Consider the following 18404-nt stretch of genomic DNA (forward strand, 5'->3'; position numbering starts at 1 on the left):
TGGGCTGGGTCTATGGGTTAGTTAGCTCGTCGAGCCCTTCGTCGCAAGCGACGGGTTCGACGAGGACGGTGACCGGTGCTTGTGGTGCCTAAAAGCACCGTTAATGGATCAGGAGGATCTGTAATGACGTGCTTTGGGCGACGTCGACGGTTTACCATTCGGTCTACTGGGTCGGGTATGTAATTTCCAGCGGCAACGATGAGAGGGTTCTCATGTCGTGCCGCCTTCTCAAAATGGCGCAGCGATGCCGACTGTAGATACTTACTAAAAGAGTCGAGCTCCAGGTCATCGTGGAGATCCACATTCCTAAGGAACCATGGCGCTCCGACGGCTATCCTGCAGAATCGTGATTGAATAACCTGAAGGGATTTCAAGTGGGTGCGGGCTGCGTGAGCGAACACTACGCTTGCATACGTCATGACGGGGCGTATACAAGTTTTGTAGAGAGTTACCTTATTGCGGAGGGACAGTTTGCTTCGACTACAAAGCATTGGATAGAGTCGTCCTAGAATAAACGCGGCGCGGTCGCGTACCGTTTTTATTTGGGGACGGAATGTCATCCCTCTGTCGAGGGTGACGCCTAGATATTTGACCTTCGAGATCCACGGTATGGGCTGGCCAAAGAGAGTGATGGGACTAACGGCGGAGGTGTTTGTGCGCCTACTACGGAGTGGGATGCTCGAAGTGATGTTCGGAGGGCGACCCCTTTTGAAGAGCACCGCTGCGCTTTTCGTGGGGTTGATGTCTATTCGCCACTTCCGGAACCACTGTCCCATGGTGGCTACTGCGATCTGGAGTCGCCGATGAAGCAGCGACATCTTCCTACACGAGTAGTAGATAGCCGTGTCATCGGCGAAGAGCGCTAGATGGGTCGCCGGAGACCGGGGTATATCATTGATATACAAACTAAATAATAACGGGGAGAGCGCGGAGCCTTGCGGGACTCCGGCAGTCAGTTGACGGGGACGAGAACGAGTTCCCTCTACTCGATATCGAAACGAACGGTTCGACAAGAAGTCTCGTATGATGAGCACGAGTCTGTCTGGCACTCCCATGTTGTACAGTTTGTAAATTAAACCGTTGTGCCAGACTTTGTCGAACGCCTTCGCGATGTCGAAGAAGAGGGCGCCGGTCGGGATTTGTTTACGCCTATTTAGTCCTATCAGAATGTGCTCCGTGAGGCGGTGCACTTGTTGTACGCACGAGTGTTTAGAGCGGAATCCGAACTGTTCGTCTATGAGAATTTTGTTCGCGGTAACAAAATCCCAGAGGCGTTTCCTAAGGAGACGTTCGTAAATTTTTCCTATCGTCGGGAGGAGACTAATCGGACGGTAACTAGAAGTTTCGTTTGTCGGTTTGCCCGGCTTATGTATACCGATAACGTCCGCTTCTTTCCACACCGCGGGAAAGATGCAGTGCGTCATAGCGGCATTTAAAATTGTAGCCAACATTGCTATCAGTTGGACTGGCAAGAGTTTTAGCGCGCGGTTGCGGATGCCGTCGGAGCCGGGTGCCTTCCTAGGTTGGAGGTTGTGGATCGCGTCTCTAACTTCGTCAGTGGTAATGGGGGGTAACGCGTCCGAGGGCGGCAGGGAATCTCTGCGCTTCACCTCCCTGTCGACTAACTCGGTGTGTTCGGGGTCCGCGTGTTGGCGGACAGCGGCCAGCAGCTCAGCCTTGTCATCGTCATCGAATGCCGGTGGTTGGCCTGAAGGGCGTACGAGGGGAGGCATAGTAGCGGTAGTTTCGGATTTGAGAGTCCTAGCTAGTCGCCAGTATGCTTGGTGGGAGGGCGCGAGTTGTTCTAAATAACTATGCCTATTTTCGTTACGCGCGTCGCTTAAGCGGGAGTGGACTTCGCGTTGAAGACGACGCATCCGAATCCGGTTTGAATGCGTGGGAAGACGATCGTAGGCCCGGATTGTCGCGTTCCTAACTCTTAAGAGATTCCTAAGATCGGGGGACAGTCTGATGCGGTGGAAGCTGTCCTCCACATCGACTTCTTTTGAAGATCTAATGATCGCGGAAGAGATGTGATCGGTAATGATGTTTATGGATTCAACGGTGTCCTCGGGGGATAGATTCGAATCCGGGCCGTAAGGGAGGATTGGCGGAGCGGCTTCGGCTAGGCACGTGCCTAGCTTATTCTAATCCACCATGGTCCTCGTAACAGTGACTGGGTTGTGAGGGCGACCGAGCTGCATAACGACAGGTCGGTGGTCTGAGTCGAGCTCTGACAGTGCTTCGATGGAACGCAAGCGCAGAGTTACGTTCCTAAGCAATGCCAGGTCTATAGTGCTCATGTAGCATACGCTAAGTGGAGAGAGCGATTGCTGAAAGAACTTGGCCAAACTTCGGCCACCCGCCGGCGCACCCTCGGGGCCCTGGTGCCCGTGCTGGAGGCATGGTCGGATCGGCGTCACGGCGTACTCTCCTTTCACCTTGCGCAGGTCCTCTCGGGACATGGCTGTTTCGGGAGGTACCTGTGGAAGGTCTGCAGGAGAGAGCCACACCCGGGCTGCCACCAGTGCGGGCACCCGGACGATGACGCGCAGCACGCGCTCGAAACGTGCCCGCGTTGGGAGCACTCGCGGCGAGATCTCGTCGCGGTGCTGGGGAGAAACCTCTCCCTGCGGGCTGTCGTCGCCCGCATGTTAGAGGATCAGGGCTCGTGGGAGGCCATGGCCAGGTTTTGTGACCTGGTAATGGCGTCCCGTGAGGCTGAGGAGCGTGAAAGGGAGTGGGATCCCTCTTCAGCACCTCAGCGCAGAAGGCGGGATGGCCGGCGCGGGCGTGAAGCTCCCGCTCAGCCCCCGTAGGGACTATCAGGTGGCGGGTGCGGGGGCGCCCGGTACTCGACTGTCGGTCCAGTGGTGGGGCGGTGCAAGGTGGCTCCTGTGCGCCGCCCACGGTGTATCTCCCGAAATGACGTCCTTCGGGATTATCCCGGAGATGAAATCCCGTCTTATCATCAGGACGGGTACCGGCGAAGGCAGACTTTCGGCGCGCACTGCGGTACCGTATGTCTGGTGTAGCCGGTGTGGTGGAGCTCGATGGGGTTTAGTCGGTAGTCGTTCTGCGGGGCAAGTGCTTCGCGCGCCTTTTTCAAGGCGTAGTCTCTTGCGAGGAATTCGGGGAGGTGGAGGACCTTCTCGTCCCCCTCTTCCTCTCAGGAGGCGCCGGAGTCCGACATAACACGGTTCGTTACCCCCCCGGACCGGGTATCCGTAAATGGATTCCCCAGCGTTAAAAAAAAAAAAAAAAAAGGTCTATAGTGCTCGGATGGAGCGCGATGTTATACGGATAACATGTTGGAGTTGAGGGACCGACTACTTCAAAGGTGAGGTCGTCTATAAACGCGTCGAGACGCCTACCGTTAACGTTCGTACGATGGCAGTTCCACCTAGTGTGGTGGCAATTTAAATCGCCTGCCAGGATGACAGTCTCCCATGCCGAACAGTGACTCGATGTCACTGCTCAGAAGGGGCTTGTCCGGGGGGAGATAAACGGATGCGATGACGATCGGCTGGTGTCCCGTCAGCGAGATACGGCACACTGACGAGCGAGGGAGTATCGAGAGGGACAACGTGCAGGGCCCGCCTATAGTAAATGGCAGTCCCGCCTTTGGAGGCGGTGAGTCTGTCATTCCTAACCATGACGTCATTCGCGACTTTCGGGTCGCGACGCGAGGGCTTCAGACAGGTTTCCTGCACTAATAGAATATCTACAAGATTGTCGCGGCGGAATTCAAAAATTTGATCGCGTTGTCGCGCGAGTCCGTTAGCATTATAGAATGCTAACGTAAGGGAATACGGTTTTTCTCTACCTTTTTGCGCCATTGGTTACCGGTAAAGATTTTTATAACGTGCGGGACACGGACTCGTAGACGTCCATGTGATCGAAAGCGGCCGCGAGCCGCTGTTCGAGGGTTACCGACCTACGTATCGCGTCTGCGAACGATCGCAGACGGTCGAAGTTGACCGCGGTGACGAAGTCGCGAACGAGCCCGAAGTCGTTGACGGCAGAGGGTTGCGGGGGACGGAACGCGGGCGCGGGGCGAGGTGCGAGCAGGGGCTGGGGCGCGGGGCGTGTCACGAGCGGGGGCGGGGGTGCGGTTTCCGTTCCCGCCTTCGTATACGGCAGCGGCTTTTTCCACGCCAAGACCGTGGGAACTGCAGCCGGCACGAAGGCGGGTTTCGGCACTGAAGGCGCCGAAGTCTTTGGGCCGGCGGTTCGGGGGGCTGGGTGGGTCGGGCGTTTACGCGGAGCCCTAGGACATCCACGGTAGTTCGCGGGGTGCCCTTGCTTAAGGCATAGGACACAGCTTGGAGGTTCGGTCGCGGTTTCCCTAACTCGCGAACAATCTAATGTGGCGTGATCGCCGAGGCACTTTACGCAGCGGGGGCGCGCGTGGCAATTACGAGCCGAGTGGCCGTACAGCTGGCATCTGTAGCACTGCCCGGGAGTACCACGTTTATGGGGGGCTTCGATGGAGACCCCGGATAGGCCGCAAACTGTCGAGAGGCATGAGATTTTCTTTTTTGCCTCCGGGGTTGGCTCCAACGCGACGAGGATCATATTATAGGGCTGCTTGCCCCGCCCACTGTGCATCCGATGCACACTAACTATAGGGAGTGACTGAGCGGTCAGATCCTCCTTTATGTAGTCGATGTCTAGCTCCTTGGGGACTCCGCGTATCACTACGCGGAGCTCGCGGTCCTCCTGAAGAGCATAGGTGTGGAAACCTATGTTCTCCTTTCGGAGGTATGCTGAGAGGGCCCTATGGTCGCCCGGCGTTGCGACCTTGATCTGAATCCCATGCGCGACGTTAAATTTAAGGATAGTCCTTTAAAATCTATCGTTATCTGCTCACTGTGAACACTTCAAATAGAACACGAAAGGGACAGCTGCGATGAGTAATTTCTATAATTTAACAACGTTTCTAACATTGATTTAAAGCTTTATTTACAAAAAGAAACAGATCGTAATGTAGCTCTGGTAGATGTTGTGTCATTTCTTTATTTTATTTTATTTTATTTTTATTACTTAGATGTGTGAACGATTTCACAGCTCATCTGGTGCTAAGAGGCGTATGGAGCCCACAGACATCAACAACGTAAGCCCCCCCCAAAACCCCCCCCCCCTCGAGACATGAGTTCTGAGTCACAATTTTTTTAGTACAACGGCTGCCCCACCCTTCGAACTGAAACGCATTACTGCTTCACGGCAAGAAGAGGCAGGGTGGTGGTACCTTCCACGCGGGCTCACAAGACACTGTACCACCAGTAATTACGCAAATTATAATATGGCGGGTTTGATTTTTATAACACGATGTTATTCCTTCACCGCGGAATTCAATCGTGAACATTTCTTTTCCGTACGTGTGTACTATATCATTATAAAAACTTTGGCTGCCTAGCCTCAGAGCTGGCACAGTCACCTCGCTCTATACGTGTGCAGACGATTTCTAACTGTCTGAAGACGGGCCGCGAAATTCACTCAGTGATGTTTATGGGCCACAATAAGTACTCAGGAGGGCTATGAGGTCATTGCCCGATCTGAGCAATAAATAACAAAAATTAGTATCAAATAAATATTTAAGTACAGAAAAGAATTAGCGGAATAGGTTTATACTACTTTATAGAGCGCAGCCGCCGCTACCTTTGGCAAATTTCTGTTTTCCCGACGACACGTTGTAGAATAAGTGTCTGCAGTTCGGCGACATGGTGACAAAATCGCACAGCGCCCTGGTGAGATAGCAGTAAAAACGAAGTCGACCGCGGACCGGCATTCGACGTCACGAACTAAAATATGACGAGTAGACCAACATGATATTCGCAATAAGTCCAATAGTCGGATGAGTCCTCCGCGGCGCGCGGTGCCGATATAATGGGTTTCATTTACGACGTTCGAATCGAAGGCTCTTTGATAATATCATCCGCACTACTACAGATATTCCCGTTTATTTGAATTGCATGTGTGAGCGAGGCGGTGCGGGGCGGTGCGGGGCGGTGCGGGGCGGGGCAGCAGGGACTGACAGCCGTGGAACACTTGGAAGGTTGAGTAGAAGCTTCGGGCGGAAGGAAGGCTCGAGTGCGGACCTTCCGGCGCGGTGCACTCAGCTCGGTGGATTGTATTGGAGGAGCATCTACAGACGCTTTTAAATGACTTTAAGCGAGCGAGAAACCTGAGCAATTTCACGCGGCATTTATAGCTCGGCAACGAACCAGCCCCAGCACCTTGTCAATGGAACTTGTGCAAGTTGCGGCGCGGTATTATATATTATTATAACGATGCAACGGGTCGCGCGTGGGTCTGTAGTGTTCACTCCGTACGTCCGTACACGTCATTCAAGTTGTGAGCTCGTATTTTCATCGTGCTCATATTGATGAAAAATATACAAAGATAGTGAAAACAAAACACTAATACACTGTAGATTTATATATTAGTATAGTTTTGTATCTCACAAATTCTTCCTTATAATAACACATTAATTTAGAAGCGTCAGAACGACAGTGAGGGGTGCGCGGCGGCGTTCAACCAGCGAGTGATGTCTGCAACCGGGGTGCCGGCTCACGAGAAGCAAGCGGCTCGGCACTGTTGGCACATCTGATACACCCATGCTCAGTACTAAAGTTATTCTGCTTCTAATCATTATCGTCAGAATAATAATTGAGAATAAACTTGTACGGAAGCTATTGTTGCGGACGTTGTTACCTCGGAGAGACCACAATGAGGTCGTAGTGGGCTCGACTTTACCTAAATCTGAAGCAAAGTTGTCCTTGAAGTGTGAAGTTAACAGAAATCTTCCCCCTCCCGCGCCCCGGTGCCCCGGGGAGGGGGGGCCCGTCGCCGGCCACACAACTGTGAACTAGTCCGCGGACCGCTTACTTTGTGACAGATCGTGTGGATCGAGTTCACTTCAGAGACTTAGTTCGTTCATTATTTATAACTACTTCATCCTACCGCCTTTACTTAAGATCGTTTTGAAACCAATGAATGAGAGAAAGAAAAATTGAGAGTGAATTTATTCGTTTAAATACGAACTTTACAGAAGCTGGGAAATATTGAACGTAGCAAGTTCTTAGTATAAATTGTCTGTTTAAAATGAATGATCCGAGACATGAAGTTCAGTTATCATTCGAATCGAGTGAAACTTGCGGAGGGCTGCGTCACACCCGCCCCGCCCCGCACACGACCTCACACACGAGGTGATGATCCGCGCGTCTGCTTCTGACGAATATTTTTTATTTCATTTCATTTGTTTTCTACACCATCTTTTATGTATTATACATACATGTAGATGTAATTGACATGCAAAGCGCGTTCCGAGTATGCAAATAGTCTACCAATTTCTTTAGTAAATTGCAAGGGTGCACCCCGCCTGCAAATGTGCTTCTCCACAGAGCACATCGTGTCAGCACACGAGACTATGAGACTGGGGCCCGGGTGATTGACCGTCGCATGATCGAGGTGGACGCGACACAACGCGACACGATGCTCAGGGCACTCTCGGCTACTCTGAAGGATCACTTAGTACATATTGACAGTGTTCTGTCGCGCTGATGACGGTTAACCGTCGCACACTTCACAGCACCTCACCGTGGGTGGCAGCGGCTAGTCCTGGTGAATAAAGATTAAAGAAATTTTGCAATTTTAGTTACTTAAGAGATGTTCACTGATAAGTAAGTTCAGTTTAAAAATGGCAAACTCGTTTTAATTGCGAACCGAATATGAAAAGTCCAAAAATGATTTCACTTTCGGACTTTGGTTATGTGTCAGGGACGGTAGGCGCAAGTATTGTACTAACTACTATAATATGGCCCGTCCTTGATCCATTCAGGTTAATGGTGCGTCTTGAAGCTGCTAAAGATTACGTTGAAGCTTTCCGTTACATAAGCACATAGGTGCAGGTGCGCGCAGCTGTGTGCGCTCAAGGAATGCCTGGGCAGTGAGGCAGGTCGTAAAGTTTACAATCACACAGTGACTATTGTTGCTACTGCTACCATCATCAGTGTTAGAATTAAAAATTGAAAGCGGATGTGAGTCCTCCCCGCTCCCCTCCTGTTAATTGGGGAGCAGCTGGAGAATATTACGGAACTACGAGTATGACTGCATCAGAACAGCGTCACACAGCGCAGCAGTGAACATAACCGACATTAGCATTATCTGACATATTATTGTATATAAACGCGCGCATATCCCATATCAGCCCGCTTCACTTCAGTTCGGGTCTCCGCAGCAAAACTTCGCGACGACATTAAGTGAGTATCGCGCCCCGTGACGTCACTTAATCACAACTTCAACTTACAGAGAACTCTCTAACTCGCTCTGTGACTTATAGCTCGGTATTCGAACGAACAAGTGGATCTCTAGCTTTTTGGATGGGCGGAGCATCACGGTCGTTGTAGACGGTGACTGTTCTGACACCATGACCATTAACGCTGGCGTTCCACAAGGTTCGGTGCTCTCCCCCACGCTTTTCATCCTGTATATCAATGACATGCTGTCTATTGATGGCATGCATTGCTATGCGGATGACAGCACGGGGGATGCGCGATATATCGGCCATCAGAGTCTCTCTCGGAGCGTGGTGCAAGAGAGACGATCAAAACTTGTGTCTGAAGTGGAGAACTCTCTGGGGCGAGTCTCCAAATGGGGTTTAAGAAACAAGTTTGCGAAGAAGGACCCCTTTGTCATGGCGCCGCAATTCCAAGGAGTATCCCTGCAACCTTCCGAGAGTATCGGGATACTTGGGGTCGACATTTCGGGTGACGTTCAGTTTCGGAGTCATTTGGAAGGTAAAGCCAAGTTGGCGTCCAAAATGCTGGGAGTCCTCAACAGAGCGAAGCGGTACTTCACGCCTGGACAAAGGCTTTTGCTTTATAAAGCACAAGACCAGCCTCGCGTGGAGTACTGCTCCCATTTCTGGGTCGGGGCTCCCAAATACCAGCTTCTTCCATTTGACTCCCTACAGAGGAGGGCCGTTCGGATTGTCGATAATCCCATTCTCACGGATCGTTTGGAACCTCTGGGTCTGCGGAGGGACTTCGGTTCCCTCTGTATTTTGTACCGTATGTTCCATGGGGGGTGCTCTGAGGAATTGTTCGAGATGATACTAGCATCTCGTTTTTACCATCGCACCGCCCGCCACCGAGTCAAGTTCATCCATACTACCTGGAGCCACTACGGTCATCCACAGTGCGTTTCCAGAGGTCTTTTTTGCCACGGACCATCCGACTATGGAATGAGCTGCCCCCCACGGTGTTTCCCGAGCGCTATGATATGTCCTTCTTCAAACGAGGCTTGTGGGGAGTATTAAGCGGTAGGCAGCGGTTTGTCTCTGCCCCTGGCATTGCTGAAGTTCATGGGCGACGGTAACCACTCACCATCAGGTGGGCCGTATGCTCGTCTGCCTACAAGTGCAATTAAAAAAAAACTTCTGGGGAAGTACCTACATATTTAGAACATTGTACAAGCACTGAACGTGGACGTTTAGTGTTTTTTGTTACCTTTGATAGCAGACCGCCCTGCGTCCCATCTGACTGTCGTTTAAGAACATCAGCAGCGCTCTCCACACGGACAAGACACTGTCTTGCGAACGTCTTGCATTTGAGAAATAGCAAACAATGTCTGGTACCACCTTCTTACCTAGTCAGCAGTCAGCAGTCAGCAGAACAGCACGGGATGGCTGTTATTACTGTCTTTGTTATATCGACATAGCTGCTTTCCATTTTAGTGCGAGTTTTAGTAGCACCTGTTGTTTAGATTAAATACAGTACTGTTTTAGTTAAATCATCTAGTGTATGCATTACAAATTTCATAATGAACAAAAACATCGCACAAAAAGTTTGTCTTAAATGTTCCGTCGCCAATGGAATTTCGTGCTCGGAGTCACTGAAAATGTTATGGACCGTTTACGGTGAATCGACTTTATAAAAAACAAGTCGTTATGAGTGGTACAAAGCGTACAAGCGATGGAAGAGTCGCCTCGCTCTGGTGGACCATCAACGTCTAGAGCTGCAGTTAACATCGCTAAACTAAACGAAATAAATAGAGACTGAAAAACCTCATTCAAGTTTCAGGGAAACAGTTACCGAACTGTCCGTATCTCACGAGTCAATCGGTGAGATTTTAAACAATCCCATAGATATAAAACATGTCGTCGCTCGGCTAGTCCTACAATACCTGAATTTCTCCAAAGACTTAATCGCATAAAGGTCGCTGACAACATCCCAGATCGACTCAATTTCAACCCAACATCAATGAAACGCAATGTGACTAGTGACGAGACGTGGGTTTAGATGTTTGACATGTAAATTCAAATAAATCATCGTCGATTATAAGGTTCGGAGCGGCGCCTCCCAACAGAACTTAAACCGAAAAAAACAAAGTCGATCAAAAGTCAAAATGATGACTTTTTCTTCGACTTATCGCAGGGTTGTGCTGTCGGAAATCGGAATTCTTGAAGGAAGGTCAAACAGTAACTAGATAAAGAATATTACCAGAGCGTTATGCCGCGTTTAAGAGAGCAAAATCGACAAAAAAGACCAGATTTGTGGAAAATTCTTGGAATTTTGCAACACGATAATGCGCCTCCGCACAAGATCAACATTGCGAACGAAGTTTTGACCAAAAACTAAACAGATAGCATCGAGCAGCCGCTTCACCCCCCGGGCGCGGCTCCAGCGGACTGGTTTTTTTTTCTTAAACTCAGACTACCACTTCGTGGCACCCGTTTTCATTTATATTCTACTAGCTGACCCGGCAGACTTCGTAGTGCCTCAATCGATAAATAAAAGACCTAAGCTTTTGTATAAAATAAACTTAAAACAAACAAAAGGAATCCGTCCGACGGGGGAAACATCAAAAGAAAAACAAAATTGTTATTTTTTTAATTCCGAGCATTTTCCTATTTATCTACCTTTTAAATCTTCTCTGGACTTCCACAAATAATTCAAGACCAAAATTAGCCAAATCGGTCCAGCCGATCTCGAATTTTAGCGAAACTAACGAACAGCAATTCATTTTTATGTATACCTATATATAGATGAAGACATAACGGAGAATTCGCGGCGAGAACTGAACTCAATTCCGGACAAAGTATTGAAGATGTTTTGTTGATTGAATTATTCATTGACGTAAGTGTATTTATTGTTTTTGAAGGAGCATACCGCGAAGGTAATGTAAGAAATTTCAACGAATAACTATAATAACAATGTGTGTATTCTTTGTCGTGTCTCCCACCTGTAACGAACTAGCAAAGTCGTCAGCTCAATTAGAAGTTTTTACTTGTAAGTTAGTGATGTTTATAAAAATATTCAAGGGCACCCTCCATAGTCCTACATTAATAGTAGATTAAGTAGTATTTATTGTGAGTAGTATTTCTTTCATAACATTTTAAGTTAGATTAGTTTTCGTTATCATATTATTATTATTCTGTCCTATGATTGTAAGGAACATTGAACATTGTACTTAGCATATTTATCTTGTTTAGTCGTGCGCACATGGCTTATGTCACAAGCCAGTTTTTTACTTGTTGTTCTTAATTGTGTCTCTTTTTTATTTTGTAATGTGTATGTATCACGTGCCTCATAATTAAATAGATACTTGTTTTGTGTTTTATAATTTCTCAAATAATTTCTGTAATCTTGTTTACAAGTAGTTAAAGGTAACTTTTTTTTCCCCCGTCTACTCGCCCGTAGCCTGATGAGCTAGTCCAGCTACTCCGGGACGGGTAAGGTCATTTTACATTGAGCTTCATAAGTATCGAGAGCTTTACGAACACTAACGGCCCTGGTATGAGTTTCACCAACTTCAACTGGACGAACAGATCATTGGGTAGCTAGATGATAAAGATAAGCCATTGTCAACCGCTGACTACTGTCCGTAAGCCTCGTTTGAAGAAGTAGAGATCAGTGCAGTCGGGAATCGTAGTGGGGAGATCATTCTAAAGCTGAGTTGCACACGGCAGAACAGATCTCTGGAAACGCACTGTGGATGAACGCAGTGGATCTGTGTAGCGTGGATGAACTCTACTCCGGTGGCGGGCGGTGCGATGGTAAAAACGAGATGATGGGATCGTCTCAAACACTTCTTCAGAACACTCCTCATGGAACATAGGGGACAAAACACAGAGATAATCGAAACTTCTCCGTAAACCCAGAGGTTTCAGTTTTTTGTGTGGGATTAGAATTGGGATTAAAGCAAAATAACAATAATGTAATAAATAGATTAATAATTTATCATGGTGACGCGGGGTGACGCGGGGTGAAGCGGGGTGACTCTTGGAGTCGTCGTGGCCTAAAGGATAAGACGTCCGGTGCATTTGTGTTGAAGCGATGCACCGGTGTTCGAATCCCGCAGGCGGGTACCAATTTTTCTAATGAAATATGTACTCAACAAATGTTCACGATTGACTTCCACGGTGAAGGAATAACATCGTGTAATAAAAATCAAACCCGCAAAATTATAATTTGCGTAATTACTGGTGGTAGGACCTCTTGTGAGTCCGCGCGGATAGGTACCACCGCCCTGCTTATTTCTGCCGTGAAGCAGTAATGCGTTTCGGTTTGAAGGGTGGGGCAGCCGTTGTAACTATACTGAGACTTTAGAACTTGTATCTCACAAGGTGGGTGGCGCGTCTACGTTGTAGATGTCTATGGGCTCCAGTAACCACTTAACATCAGGTGGGCTGTGAGCTCGTCCACCCATCTAAGCAATAAAAAAAAAAAAAAAAAAAGACAATACAACGTCCTAAACGACTGAAAAATTTGTGGTATTAACTCGTTGTATCTAAGAGATACAGCACACACCATGTTGGGTGCGCAGCGATCTTTAGTGGCTCTCTGTTTAACGGTTCCCTGTTTGATATCGTTTGTTAAATATTATCAGTATACAGTTGAGAGCTTAGCCATATAAACTAAGATACATAGCTTGATTCTCCGTGAACGCTGTCACAACAGCAATAATAAGTAATCAGTCCGTACACTATTGTATTGTGTAGAACAGTTGTGGGGTAGCGATGTGACGTCACGGACCGTTAAACATTTGATACGTCTGCCAACTCGTTTGATGATTGTCGGAACGATCCGAAACCAGATTCTTAATTATTTCTGCTCGGGCTAGTCGCTCATAAAGGCATCCTCTGACACTGGCGCCGTCTTGTTTGATTTCATATTGAATCAATTTGAGTAAATTGTTCAGAGCTTGATTGAGAAACTTCAAAAGCTCTTAACTAAAATTCAAGTTCATTAAATCACAGTGTTCGTATATACGATCGGTGCGGATATACGATCCCTCTCTATAATATATATTATTATATTTATTATATGTAATTTAAGATGTGAAAGTAAACTAAGGCAAACCACTCCATTAAAGTTTGTTACAAAACTGAGCGGCGCGGTGAAGTTTGAACCAACGAGAACACAAATTGCTACGTTTAGTTTGTAGCGCTTCGTAGACAATCGTAGCGATTCGTAGCGGTTCGTAGCGCTTCGTAGCGGATAAGCGACGAGAGGGTTGAAGTGTAGAAATCAGATTTTAAAGGGTCTACATCTGACAACGGTCGCGCTCTGCTGCACGAGAGATCCGCAGTACAGTCCGCCGGCTGAGCACGCGGCCCAACGTCTGTAACTACAGCTTCACCGCTCGCTCGGTGCTCTACTTGTACCTATATTATGTACAGGCAAACCTTTACGAAGTTAATATGTATATTAATAATAATAATAATAATAATAATCAAAACAGACACGTGCTCGCACGCAAACAGACGTGAACGTACATACACACGCGCACACATACATATTATACTGTCATAAATGCATTACATCAATATACGCGCATCGTCTTAAATATATATTTAGATTCAGTTCTTCTTTGATGGGTGATGCTTGAATACCTACTTGCTATCTGAAACTACTAGGTACTATGTACACGTGCTTATAGATATTATTATTGTTATTAAATAGCGGTTACCCCAAGCATATATTTGCTTCAATGGAAATTGAAACCCAATTTGTAACTATTGTTAACTATTGTATGTATTAGTTTGAAGATAATAATTGAATTGTAATAAAGCTGCTAGACTGCAACATAATATAAATTGTGAACTTCTAACGCAAAGCGTAAACACTTTACAGCTTTAGGAAGGCTAGACTTAGTGGCCGTGGCCAAGTTCACTTGTGCAGCACGTGACGTCACGCCGTGTCGCACACGGGTGTACAGATGCTCTAATCACAAGTAAATGTAATCCGACTGTTGCATTCCATATGGGCACTTCAAACGCAGCTGCGGTATCTTTTTGATTCTATCATATCTTGAGTACGAGCGCGAGATACACTCTCGGTGATGAGATCGATAGATCGCACCTAGAGACTTAATGTCAACATATAAGACAAATTGATAAGACGAAGCATCATATCAAAACAAAGGCGTTCGCGAGCACTCATTCGTCTGAGGATAAGCGAGTGCCAGTAAAATATAAGTAATAATGCGACTCGACGGATTTAAATAAAACCAGAGGAGCGGATCTTAATGGATGCAATTTGGCAACACTGAGAGAGAAAGTGTTGCCACATTATACACGTCTCATGAATGTATTTAACACTTCTTACTATCTAATATATAGAATGGTCGCGTATTTTCGAATGTCAAGTAAATATTTGAGAAGAATAAATATTTGACAATGAACCTAATCACGATCACAGCGTCGGCAGCGTTACCAACATAATGTATGCAGTGGTGGGTTAGGAACCGCGTGTTGGCGACTCGAGAACAAGTATCTATTGTAAACTGTTTTCAAACGAGGTGAAGTTCCTGAAGCCACCGTGGCCTGTAGGACAACATGCGCGGTGCGACTGGGCCAGCGTTGTAGTTCCGCAGCCAGGTAACAATTTATATAATGAAATACGTACTCAGCACTTGTAATAAAAACTTGCGCAATTATTAGTAGTAGGGCGTCTACACATGCGGTGCTCCTGGGGAAGCAGCAATACGTTCCGGTCTGAAGGATGAAGCGGTGGTTGTGCTATAGAACCGGGCACTTGAACCTCTGGTAACTATTAACTTGAACCTAGCTTGAAGATACAGTCACTACTACAAAAAATATATGACGCTACCTACTTGTGCGGGCTTACAATACATGGAGTATACCAGCAGTAAGTGACGGTCAGCGATCGCAGCTTTTAAACATAAACTCAGAATATGCCTTTGCGCATTCTCTCATCTGTCGCAACAACCCCAGCAAGAGATGGGCAGGTACTGTTTTATATCTGCACCACACAGAGAATTTGGAATACACACACACGCACGCATGAGGGATTTTAAATCGATTTTTAAGGAGCTACCTCCAAAAACGTATCGATGGCAAAACAATAAAATTGAGTTAATATTAGTGGAAAATTCACTCTTAGTTACAACCAACCCCTCGTAGTACGTACCGGTCGCGGTGAGAGCTCGCTGCGACGTCACGGGCTGGACGGCGAGGGAGGCGCGCACCCCTGCACCGGGCGACGCATCACTAGCGAACACTTACTCAATACAGGGTGTTTGAATAAACTTACTCAATGGCAGGATGGCTTTGAACGTATTCTTGAACATAGTCAGCGTGTTGGACATCTTGCCGGGGTCTGGGCCCGGGACGTCGCGGCGACCCTGACATACTGCCGGCTGAGCGGGACGTGTCTGCTCTCCAGCCAGTCGTGGCCTTCCCTTGTGGAATGTCAGCTATTACTGAGAGTACAGGGAAATTATTTAGTCCTCTCAGGGTGCCTATCTGTTTTGTCTTTGGTTTATTTATTGATCGTATGTATTGCGTTAACAACTCTGCTCCCTGCGCTCGACCAACAAACAGTTCATAATAAATATAGCACTTTGTCTATTCTTTATTGTACACAAAAACATACAGAGACAAAATTTCTTTACAGCTTAAATCACCTAGTTTATTTATTTTCTTCCGGACGAGCACAATGCAGTGACACATAGCTATAATTTAGTCGCTTTTATAATTTACTAAATTATAATTGTTTAGCCAGAGCACAGAGCCCTTCCACTCAATTGAATATTTTTGGTAGGCAACGGCTTGGCTCTGCCCCTGGCATTGCTGACGTCCACGAGTGACGGTAACCGCTTACTATCAAGTGGGCTGTATGCTCGTCTACCTACAAAGGCAATAAAACAAAAACAAAAAAAACTTCATTGCCGCTTCGGGAACTACCGGTCTCTCATTGAAAAACCACAGATTGACTAAAACGTCATTTAAAATTGAAAATGTGGCCAATTGCTATAAGCATTAAGAAAAATGAATATCAGCACATAAGGCCCGGCCTCGCTGGCACACTCAACTAATAACATTCACACCCAGTACGTACAGAGCCGTGACCTCTTTTGTTTGTTCAAGAACATACCTTATAATGTATAGAGATTAACGACTAATTAAACATATTTAGAACTATATAGCCTTTGATCGAGTTCACCAGCACGATTTCTTGATGTCCTGTAAGGGAAGGTCTACAGCGTGCTACTGCGGCGCTACGTCAAGCTACGTAATTCTACGCCATGGACGTAGCGCGTAACATCTGTGAATTGCATACGATGCTCAAGCGTCAGACGCTCGTTTGCAAGTGCGGTGAACGGTGGGCTGTGACGCCACACGCCCTCGCCTCCTGCACCGCTCCCGCACCCCGCGCCGCGCGCACTCGCCGCCTCAGTCGATAAGGATGACAGTATTGTCCAGGAGCAAGGAGTGTTTATGTTTCTTAATTATACTCATACATGCAAAATATTTTAACCAATAGACAGTGACCATTAAACTAACGAACATTAAAAGCAAAATACATGACCGACAGCTGGAATACGTGAAGTTATGAATTTTAAAATAATTGGAGTTTTGCCATTGCCGTTTCACAATACGGCCATTTGAAATGTAATTTATGTAGGATTGCAAATAAATTCTAAATTCAAATGAATTCGATTTATAATCTAAGGAATTTTATTTTCAATTCAATCATTTGTTTATTGGTTAGTGTTTTATTTTCACTACATTCGTATATTTTTCATCAATATGGATACGATACGAATAAGAATAATTATGGAACACGAGATCTATGGAAGTAGCAATACTAGTTTTACTGGTAGAAGGGCCTCTCGTGAGTCCACGCGGGTAGGTACCACCACCCTGCCTATTTCTGCCGTGAAGCAGTAATGCGTTTCGGTTTGAAGGGTGGGGCAGCCGTTGTAACTATACTGAGACCATATAACTTATATCTCGAGGTGGGTTTTTTTTTTTTTTTTTATTGCTTAGCTGTGTGGACGAGCTCACAGCCCACCTGATGTTAAGTGGTTACTGGAGCCCATAGACATCTACAACGTAAATGCGCCACACACCTTGAGATATAGTTCTAAGGTCTCAGTATAGTCACAACGGCTGCCCCACCCTTCAAACCGAAACGCATTACTGCTTCACGGCAGAAATAGGCGGGGCGGTGGTACCTACCCGTGCGGACTCACAAGAGGTCCTACCACCAGTAATGCGCATTTACGTTGTAGATGTCTATGTGCTGCAATAACCACTGAATACCAGGTGGGGGCTGTGAGCTCGTCCACCCATCTAAGTATTAAAAAAACCGCTCAAAGGGCTCACAACGTTAATTACGTGTACGGAGTGGACACTGCAGACGAACGTATGACTTTTTGTTGATTTTAACGCTTACGACAGGGATAGATAAATCAAAATCTAAAAATGACCTCCATGGTCGCAGAAAAACGAAAGACAACAATGACGAATTAATGGCGATAGTGGAAGCAGACGATACTCAATCTACCGTTGAGTTAGCAGCAGTTACTTTCAACGTTAGCATCAATTTAATATTGGTTCATTTGCGTCAAACTGGCAACGAAATATATTGATAAGTGTGTGCCGCACGAATTGAACAATAATAGCTGGCGCGACGAGCGCGTTAAGGTGCATTGCCTGGCTTAACAGACACAGAAACGAAGACATTTTGAACCGCAATGTAACTTGTGATGAGAAATTTATTCTTTTTGATAGTCGTAAGCGGCTATCATGTTGTTTAGACCCTGGATAAGAAAAAAAAACTTTGAATTTCATCTGATTGTTTGACTAACCGTAACTGTGTAGTGATCTAGTACCGGTAAAGTTCATCACAGCTTCTTTCAAAATGGTACAATGGATGCGCACTCTGAGGAATTGGACACAATGATGGAGAAGCACGCGAATCTCTAGCCAGTGTTTATTAATCACTCATCTCCGCTGCTTCTACACGACAACGCTTGTCCTCATACAGCATAACCGACGACTTCGAAGCTACAAGAGCAAGAGTTTGAAGTTTTGTCTCATTACCGTAGTCACCAGACCCTGCGCCGACATATTTCTACTTTCTTCA

The sequence above is a fragment of the Bombyx mandarina genome, chromosome 19, assembly GCF_030267445.1.
Source record: "Bombyx mandarina strain Sakado chromosome 19, ASM3026744v2".
In the NCBI taxonomy this organism is placed as follows: domain Eukaryota; kingdom Metazoa; phylum Arthropoda; class Insecta; order Lepidoptera; family Bombycidae; genus Bombyx; species Bombyx mandarina.